Source organism: Bactrocera tryoni, chromosome 1 (genome assembly GCF_016617805.1).
Source record: "Bactrocera tryoni isolate S06 chromosome 1, CSIRO_BtryS06_freeze2, whole genome shotgun sequence".
NCBI lineage: Eukaryota > Metazoa > Arthropoda > Insecta > Diptera > Tephritidae > Bactrocera > Bactrocera tryoni.
Genome location: NC_052499.1, coordinates 7,993,635 through 8,004,517, shown reverse-complemented (window position 1 = coordinate 8,004,517; position 10,883 = coordinate 7,993,635). Strand labels below are relative to the sequence as shown.

Here is a 10,883-nt window from a genome sequence, read left to right as displayed (position 1 = left end):
TCGGCCATCTATTTGCCTCGCTCCCTTATCCATTCTGGAGAAAGCAGAAGTAACGCCGCGAATGTTGAAGCCAATGATATCAATACCATCGGCATATGTCAGCAGCTTTATTAAAGATTGTACCTTCTCGATTCAGCTCTGTAGCTTGAATTATTTTCTCCAGCAGTAGATTGAGGAAGTCACACGGCAGGTAGTTGACTTCTCTGAAACACCGTTTGAATTCGAACGGCTCGGAGAGGTCCTTCCAGATTTTAAGGGAGCTTTTGTGGAGGGAATATTTCGCCTTTTCACTTTAACTCGCCTTTAAACGGATGTTTTTAGGCTACCCAAAAGATACTTGGTCCAAGACTGGAAGTCGTGATCTGCTTGAGACATATTTGAAAGAATCTTTCCCGGCCTCTCCTAAGTGTATGGCGTCCAGAGAGCTTTCTATAAAAAAATCTGTTCACTTATCCATTACCTATTTCATTACATTCGAACATTTTAATTCGGAAATTCAGGCCGTTCTATAATGATGACTTTGCAGGGAAGTATGTATATTGTGCCGTCGCCTTACACTACTCAACAAATCTGACCAACGACAGATATGCTATGAGTGTGGTGTCTTTACTTCATATTTAAGTTCAACAATTTTCCACCACATACTGTTTAATATTTGTCATTTTAGTAAATCGTGGTGTTTTTGACTCACATCCTACTTGTTGGAAAAGTTTTACATAATTTTTGGTTTTAGCAACCCAAAATTAGCGAGAAACAAACCCTAACATCACAGTCAGAAAATGGCAGTAAAGTAATGTTTTTAGCAGACTGATAACATGTGGGAACTCCGCTCTCTTTTTCCGTATTCTATAGCATGGCCGAGCCTCAAGTGAACTTGACTGAACGTAAGGCTACGTGAGTTGGCTGGCAAACCATTATTACTTGCCTAGTTAAAAAATCTTTCTCGCCAGTAGTAAATCACAAGAGACTTTGTGTGTTCCCCGAACTCAGAAAAGATCAATATTTTCTTATAATTTTTAGCGAGTATTGCAAAAATCCTTGGTACATATATGAATTTCGCAAAAAAACGCCAGCTTCCCATAAAGCCACAACTTCAATTTAATTTCTCAAAAGAGCCCTACAACTACAAACTATTTGATTTACCATTTTCAATTTGCATTATGTCATGGTGTACAAATAAGTGCATTATCAGTTACATTGTACTATTAATCGCCTTAAAGTATGCTATAAAAGTTTTTAAGTGCAAATTACAGCGAAAGCAAGTTGTGATAAATGTTGTTGGGCAACGGTGTATACGGCAACGGAGAGACGCGACAACAACGCAGGTGCCATGGCTGGTTGCTGGAGCACTCTTACTATTGGGCACAAATTCTGGGAGTTCATTTGATCAAAAAATAGAGTAGTGACAAACTGCGTAATGCTTGCGTGTGTTAGTGTTGATCTTTAAGTAGAAGTGATGACGGTTTAAAGATGATTTCAAGAGTGTTTGCGCAAATTTGTGGCAAATGTGTCAAGTGTAGTTGTGTGCGTGTTGTTTTTGGACTTACTTTTATAATGGGGTTAATGTTTCGTAAATTTTCAACAACAAAAGGCCATTATGTTTTTCTTTGTGGTAGAGCTGGCGGTATTTTGTGATTTTTCGGTGTTTTTTCGCAACGTTAAATCAGTTTGTGTCTTTTATAAGCCTTCAGAGTTTGACGCAGGCTGTATTTTTTTCTATTTTATTGATTATTTTTGAAACAATTTTTGTTGCATATTGAATATTAAGCAGGAAAATAGTTTCATATGTAAATTGAACTAAAATATAACTTTCAAGCAAAGAAATTTATGTAAATATTATTTTTTTTTCGCCAAATCATAAATTAGCTTGCCATTCACCATTCTCTTTGTCACCTAGCTCGCTTTTGCACTTAATTCAACGCTTCGACATTGTTGTTAGTTAGTAATTATTAAAAAAATATTACTTGCAACTGACTGCTCAGCAATTTTTGGGACATTACAAATGTTGGCTTTTGACTTCTCCCCGCTCTTCTAATGAATATTTCATACGCTGCTCTGAGTGCGAAAGTACATGACACGCCGCGTGGTGTCTGTAAAATGAATCATTCAAGTTGTCATGATTACAAGTAATCAAGTGCGTAAACTTTTGCTGCAACGGTAATTCGAGCCTGCGTGGCAAGTAGACGCAAACTTTTTAACAGCAAAGGCAAATAATTTTCGTATTTTCGCGGAGTGTGCGGTGAGAGCAAAGCGGCATATACATATATGTACTATATATGACTGTATATTTGTGTATGTATATTTAGTTCGTTGAGCCGTTACTTGAGCGAGAGAGTAAACAGAAAGTAAATTTGTTGTTCGGTAGTCACGTCGGTGCGGAATTGTTTGAAGTGTTAGAACTTTTTTCAGTTTGTTAATGGCGGAATTTGTTTGTATGTGTGTTTAAATGTACGTACATACATACATACACATATTTAGCTCGAGTAGACATTTCAATGTCAAATTTGCTTCTTGCGGCAAAGTGGCAAGTGTCAAGCTTACATTCTAACTACTGACAGCGGCACTTTTCATTATTTATTTTATTCGAAGCGTTGACTAAAGTTTGTTACAAGTACATATAGACACAAACACACACCTATGTACATATCGTACATAACTGATTTTTTGTTGCAAGCCGGAAAAGTTTAGTTGTTGAACTTATGCATGTGTGTGTGTGTGTGCGTCGCACGGTATAGAACACTTTAGTGCCCTAACAAATAGCTACCCGCTAGCTCTGCTAACACGCACACGCACAAACAAACGCGCTGAGCGGAGTATACAAAATCGCCCTGGACTGTTGGCCTTTTGCTTCCCAGCTCTCAAATAACAGTTGCTTTTAAATATGACAAAAAAAAACAATAAAGAAACAAACAAAGTTGGCTACACAACATAGGACCACCTAAAAACACACACGCATAAGCAACATATGCACAATATACTGTAAAGACAATACTTTCGCCCCTTTCCCCGTTAATCAGTCATTCTTCGAACGTTAACTCTACATCACTTGGCGCGCTCCAACGTGCCACTTGCAGGCGTTCACGCAGTCGACGACGTATAGCGCCCGTTGTTGTTGTTGTTTTTGTGCTAAGCACATTTAGATATGTACATATTTTCGTTGTAAACTTGCGGACAAAGTCAAAGTTTAATTGTGTGCAGCGTTTAAATGCTTCGCCACTGTTGCAGAACCGTTAGATTGTTGCACAATCTTTCGGTCAACTGATGACTTGCAACGTTTGCTACCGCCACCGCTAACACTGTTGCCTTCACTTGAACACCTTGACCGCTCGTGGATTGAAACTTTTAGCAGGAATCACCGGAACTTAAGTGTACGAGTACTCGTGTTGGAAATTGTCAGGAGCACAACGTTGCATCACTGATAAGCGTTTCACTCTTGTATTGTTGTTGGCATGCAGTTGAGGTTGCGAAAATGAAATGCAAAATGATATGACACTTTGTTGGTAATGACTGTCAGTTTAATATTATTGTAATTTTTTCATATTCAGGGTTGAACTTGTAGTTACAAATTCGTGTTTAATGTTTTGTGTTTTCGAACAAGTGATGGGAAATTACACAGGGTCCTTAAAAGTGTGAATTCGGATATATCAACTCGAGTATAAAGGCTTTTACTTGTTAATAAAAACGCTGAGAGGATGGAAACCCTAAACTCGAGTTTAAAAGCTCACGCTAAAAAGTTATAAGAGTTGCCACTGAGGTGTTTAAGGTATTTGCACCACTGACTAATAACACTAAATTAAGTTTCATTTATTGTGTACATAAAAACCGAAGTCTTGAAGTTTTCAAGAGGCTTTGACTTGCCATTTACCGAGTGAACTGTTGTGCAAACTCAAGTTTAATGTTTCCTGTTACGCAAACCGGTTAAATATGTTCATTGAAGTATTCTCTTGTGAAATGTTGATCGGCTGATTTGACACTAAACTCGAGTTTGAAGTTTTATGTCATACTTACAACATTATAATATTGTTATTGTATTTAAGAAATTCTGATTTCAAACTGTCAAAATATACTCACACCATCAACTCGACTTTAACATTTTGCCTTTATAAGAAAATGTTTAATGTGTGCATTGAAAGTGTAAAATGAAAACAAGCCAAAATAGCAAATTTAATGCTTATGAGAGCTAAATATCTATAAACTAAAAAAAAATCAATAAACTCGAGCTTATGAAGCGGGAGAAAACGTTTTTTAATTTTGAGAAGAAGTAATTAACCAATAACTCACTGCTAGGCTTTTATTGAAATTTTTTCTTCTCCAAAGCAGGCAATGCGTGGAAAGAGCTAATTGGGCAGACCACTCTAAAATTTTAAATCATCTGATAGTAGTGTCGAAAAGAACGTAATTGGTGTCGTTTGCAGTCATTATCATAATCTACCAATCACATTGTCATACCATGCTGGTTTGAGACGTCTTCATTTAACCAAAGAAATTAAATTCGTGGAAATTGAAAAAATGTACAGCCGTTCAAAAATAAGCCAAAATAATAAAGAAATTCGCTACATTTTGAAAACTTTTGTATAAAACAGGAAAGAATGCCACGCCAGCCACCAATCAAATTTTTGAAGTTTACGGAGACGATGCTGTATTAGTTCGTGTAGCACAACAATGGTACGCTGGCTTTCCATATGGGCTAAGTCCTTCGCTGATATCTGTATATACGCCAACTAGTCCCTTTGTTTTTGGATATCTATCTGAAATTGCGTACACCACTTTTTCTCCCCAAGAAGCTGCTGATTTGTTCGGAACGACGATGTCCACAATAGCATACAGTCTGCGAATAAATTGTTTCGATTTTTTAACATATAACTGATATATAATTCTTTGCTGGAAAACATGTTTTTATTTGAGAAAATGTATTAACGATTTGTAGCATAGATTATTGCCTAAGGCAAGGCTACATATAATATAGCTACCATATAAACTGACCGGTCAAAATCAAATACTTTCTTGGAAGACTTTTTCATTTGATGGATTATTACTCAAGACAACGCTCAAACACCTGAAGAAATTTTCCAGATCGGGCCACTATATTATATAGCTGCCAAACAAACTGACCGTTAAAAAACCGGTTATTTTATGAAAAACCTTTTTATTTGTTAAAGACAGCATAGCTTTGGCGCATTTCACATTTTCCTTGTTTTTTGCTTGACTTCGCTGCAATTGTATTCACAGATCTATCTACATATCTTACATACAGCAACGAAATTCATATCTTCTGGTGTTTTAATATTTCATTACTACAGAAAAAAATCTCCACATTCAGTTGCACCGCCGCACACTTTCGCGTTAACTTTAAAATATAGCACGCACGCACCCACACACGCTTACAAAGGAAAGCTATCAAATGTAATTTTACAACAGTATGCATTTCAAAGGAGCTTAAAATATTCATCGCTTTTATTTATTATACACTTTTACGCTATCTGCAGATATCCGGCTGTATTCTCCACGCCCCATGCCATTGAGTGCGCACCTACACTCACATGCAATACCTATATACGTATCATACACACACCTGCATGCGATAGTTATTGGGTGCGATTGGAATGAACACGCGCAAATTGCCTTTCAATCGGTGCTGTGATTACGCGGAAAAAGTTGCGCAGCAAATGCGAATATGAATAAAAGCGATACGGTAAATTTCGACTGCAACGCGCGCACTCGCATTAAAAATGTATCAATCAAATGCCGAGTCGGTGCAGCAACACAAAGAAGACGCAGATCTGGGATAAAGTATGCGTGTGTATATTAGCATATACATTTCGAGCTAGTATACTTTCTGAATTTGGGGGGATAATATAGTTTTTGGAAATTTATTTCACGCTGAGGTCAGCAAAGATTTTTGGGGTCTAAAGTTGCGTTTAAAAATTATTACTTATATATTAATGGGATCTATGGGATGATAATGCAAAAAAGCAAATAATTTGCACTTGATCTTCTTAAATAAAAAATATATAACGTTACATATCGAGTTCAAAATGTTGCAATGACAACAAAATTGTTCGTACTCTGGAGATTGTATTGAGTAGCCGAAAAAGTCTTTTCGTATTTTTGATCAAATTTTAACTTGTTTTTTATATTTATAATAATAAATAAATAAATAAATATGTATCATTTTGGTCGACCGCTTTTTGCCATTTTTCCGCTAGAGGCATTATTTCATCAGTGTAAATCGAAATTTCAAAATTTCTTCATTATTTTCACTAATTTTTTAACAGCCGTAACTTTTTTCAACTTCCCCGAATTAAATTTTTTTTTTAATAAAGCTTAAAGTCTCACCTCTCCCACACTGTATGGTATGGTACAATGTGATTGGTAGCACTGGAGATATGTATACGACTGCAGCAACATCCATTGACAAAATACGAAAAGACATTTTCGACTACCCAATATTTCTCTCTTTTCTGACAAGAAAAAAAAATTTCATACACATACATTGTATATACAAAGGAAAAACGATAAAAGCAGCAAATTACTACTAATAGATTTAGTCACAACCAAAAAATATACTAAGGAGATGCACATATAACATTACAGGGAGATGCTAAAGCGTCTACATTACAAAGAAAGTGAGTTGCTTGCGAAAGTAAAAAACGTTGAAAAAGTGTGGGCGCATGAATTCAATAGTGAAAGGAATAGAATAAAATAACTAAAGCATTTCTTTTTGTTAAAAACAAAATGGCAGAAAGCAATTTCGTAGGTCGTTCTAAAAAAAATGGGCATTCGTTGAAGGAACGCTGGCATAATCAGCAGCAGAAAAGTGTATAGGTGGATGTGTGTGTGTGTTCTTAACAATGCTGCTACGAATTGTGTGAAAACAGAAATTTAATATTCGTACTTTTCGTAGTTGTTGCTATAACTGAGTGAAAGGCGTAAGCTGCTGTGAAAATTGCTAATAGAACAGAAGCAAAAAAAAACGCTAATTTGAGTAACCGCGCAAAGAAGAGTTGAGTAGAGTTTAAAATGCAAAACAAAAAGAAATAATAATATGAAAAAACAAGGAAAGTCAATGAAAAATTTTAAGCAAAATTTAAAAGCAAATTAATTTAAAAAAAATAAAAAAATGTATTTGAAAATAAAAAAATATTAGAATTAAAAAATTAAAAATAAATCAAACTAAAATTAAATTAAATGAAATAAAATAAATTAAAATAAAATATTTTTTTTTTTGCGGATGAGGGGGTGGAAAATGCCTTCCGCAGCATCCATGCTATCGTCACAGCAGCGGTATGTGCCACTTGCAGGTTACTAAAACAAACACATAAAATAAAACAAAATAAAATAAAATAAAATAAAATAAAATGAAATAAAATAAAATAAAATAAAATAAAATTAAAATAAAATAAAATAAAATAAAATAAGTGAAAATAAGCGCAAAATAAAATAAAATAAAATAAAATAAAATAAAATAAAATAAAATAAAATGAAAAATAAAATAAAATAAAATAAAATAAATAAAATAAAATAAAATAAAAATAAAATATAAAATAAAATAAAATAAAATAAAATAAAATAAAATTAAAATAAAATAAAATAAGGTAAAATAAAAAACAAAATAAAATAAAATAAAATAAATAAAATAAGAATAAAATAAAATAAATAAAAATAAAATAAAATAAAATAAAATAAATAAAATAAAATAAAAAATAAAATAAAACAAAATAAAAACAAAATAAAAATAAAATAAAATGAAACAAAATAAAATAAAATTAAAATATTAAAAATAAAATAAAAAATGGGCTCAAAATTAAAATTAAATTAAATTAAATTAAAGAAAAACACTTTATATACTTATATATAGTCCACTTTACAAAAACAAAAGATTGCTAACAAGAAATTGATTTTGATCGGTCTGTGTCAGTATTATGTGTATATTAAATGTTTGCAGGGGTCCAGCCTGTACCATCTTTGGAGACTGACTAGTCAGACAATGACCAGTCGAGATATATCATGCAGATATCTTATCAGGAACATACAAGTACTTGATTCAGATTCTTCAGTTTGTGTGGCAGCTATATGCTTTAGCGATCCAAGCTGTATAAATTCTTCGGATATTGCATTATTACCTTAGCCCAGAATTCACGTCAAGTTTCGTGAAGATTTCACCGTTAATCGCTTCCCATTCTTGCTACGTCAAAATTTTTTGCACTCTTACTCATACTGTTTCGAACTTAATTTCTGTTAATATTTCTCTTTGGCCTCAACTTGTTTAATGCTTAATTTTCTGAACTCGCGTACGGTTTCTCGGAACTTTTACTTTTATTTAAACTTTCTTCCTTCTACCCAATATACTTACAATTATGTAATCAAGCAAATGCGACGAGCCGTATGAAAGTGAGAAAAGGTATTGAAAAACAAAGCAAATGCTGGAAGTGAAGTGATTGTTGAGCAGACAGAAGACCGGTGTAGCCTCTTTAATGCTTCCCTTAACCACAAGTGCTTGTGCGCAAACACTCCATGCACTGTTTGCTGTTGCCCATTATCCTTTGCGCACTTGCTCCGCATATGCTCGGCATTTCCCACCGCTTTTTGTTTTCCCTGTTTGCTTGCTTTAGCCCAAGGCGCATGCAGCACACACACACACACTAAAATGTATATTATGCGACTTAATTTGAATTTTTTTTACATGAACTTAAAATTTTATTGTTTTTCCTTTTAATTTTTTCTCTTTTTTGTTTTTTTTTGCTTTCAAGTAGCACTCACGGCGCCCTGCTTTCGCAAATCTGCCAATATATGCATTGAGCATATTCGAGTTTCGAGCATGCAAGTGTGATTGTTTGCGCGACCGCTTACATCAAGTGCATATCCTCTTGCTGTCACTTTCAATACCCTTATTGTTTGTTTTGGCATCTCGTTTCTTTTTGCAACTTTTTGCATTTGTTGTATGCAGCCTTTCAACTCGCTCATGCGATATTGACCGTTTGGGCAGTCAATCAGCGATAGCAAAATATGACAACACCATATATATACATTCATATACATACATATGTATGCCATATATGCATGTTAATATGCTTTTGTATACACTTATGTGTGTTTAACTGTATCGACGCTTATATGCGGGTGCCACACTCTGTACTTTCAGCATGAGCATGAATAAGTTAGTCAATTAAAAAAGTATGACAGAGGTTGATTGTACGTAAATATTTTACTAGGCTCTTGCTATTGCCTCACTTACCCTCGTTACCTTTGACAATTGGCGCGCATGTATGCGCACACGCACACATACATACATATACATTTTGGGTATTACCTCCTACAGCTCAGATTTACTGCCAAGTCACATATGTCACTGCGCTGCACTCTCCTCTGATTTTCAGCCGCTGTGTTATTTTATGCATGCCTGTGTTTGTGTGCAGCATGTGCTGGCGTTGCACGCGTAGCGACCCTTTATATTTTCACTTCAATCTTGCAACATTTTCATTTAAGCTCTTTATGAATTTTTAATACGCTGCCGGGCAGGCATTGATTTATAAAAGCAAGCGTTGCCATATTGAAAAAAATGCTGAATTATACTTTACATTTTGGCGGTATTTGAGGAAAATTGCGCTTCTGTGCGATGACATATATATGTGGCAATAACTTAGTGGCTTCTAGCAGTTAAGGATGGTTTGGTTCGGCTTAAAGCGAGTAAGAAATGCACCTACATTACATATTTGCGTACACATTCAACAAAAATACTATATGCATAAATACAAATTTTAATTTTCGCATTTCCTTCAACACTTATGCATATTTTTGCAGCAACTCAATGCGGCATGCACGCCGATGTATTTGTTTAGGTAAAGTAACAGAGATTCTTGGTGCGTAAATAGAATTTCCGCTGGGCGACCTCATTAGACTTCCATCATGAATTTCTAAAGGCTGAAGATGAAACACACATACACAAACACAGTAATAGTTGTTGAACAACCTAACTCACACATCATTCAGTTTCTACAATTGTAAAGAAAGCAGTGCGCAGCATTCGGTCGCAAAGCTTCGCACACATGTCAATTAATACTTTCAACCTACACAGCGCTTAGCACGGTAAAGTGCAGCTGCAACAGTAGTGGTGTTTCAAAATTGTACTTGTAGTCGTTGCAACACTCAGCCGCAGCGACGCCTCTAACACAATAACCATAAAACGCGCACACCAACGTACACACATGCACACCTATATATTTTTTGCACATATACGCACATGGGTTTGCGCTAACAGACGATTTTGCCGCCTCTTCAACATTTATGTACTTTAAAATGGCTCTGTTTATACAGCAAATACGCCGAGCCAGTAACTATAGCATACTTTAAGGTGCTTAGAGCGTTGTGGCAAGCGAGTTGCTGCGTTAAGCGTTGGTGGCCAAAGAAAACATCAACAAACTAGCAAGTGTATGCTCTAAAGTGTAAACACGCTATTTTTACACAGTTATGCAAGCGGGCATTCATGTGTATATATGGGTGTAAGTTAATGCATGTAACCCTATATGGAAACGAACTTCCATCGAATTAAATTTCAAATTTTTCGGCGTAAAGCAAGTGTAAATTGATAATTTCGAGTGTATTTGAGCGGTAATGACTTCTGCGGAAGTCGATTTGCGTGCACTAGCATACCATACCAGTTCCTAACTAGTTGTTTGGTCACCAGTTGTATTTGTTTTGTTGCGGCTGCGGTAGTTTTGAAATGTTTGTCTCTAATGAAATAATATGTAGAGGAAACAAAAGTAGTTTTTTTATAGTTGCCACCTGGTTATAATTTTTATTTAAATTTAAATTGAAATAAAATTAGTTATTATTCTCTACTTAATCACAAATTTATGCAGGCAAAAAAATTTGGAAATATGAGT

The 10,883-nt window shown here is 34.8% G+C and overlaps 1 protein-coding gene across 1 annotated transcript in view; it reads left to right on the top strand.

Annotated features, from left to right (window-relative positions):
• LOC120782591 (probable serine/threonine-protein kinase DDB_G0267686) overlaps positions 1 to 10,883 on the top strand; it is a 144,841-nt gene that overhangs the window by 2,220 nt on the left and 131,738 nt on the right. The gene's annotated exons all lie outside the window — the stretch shown is intronic.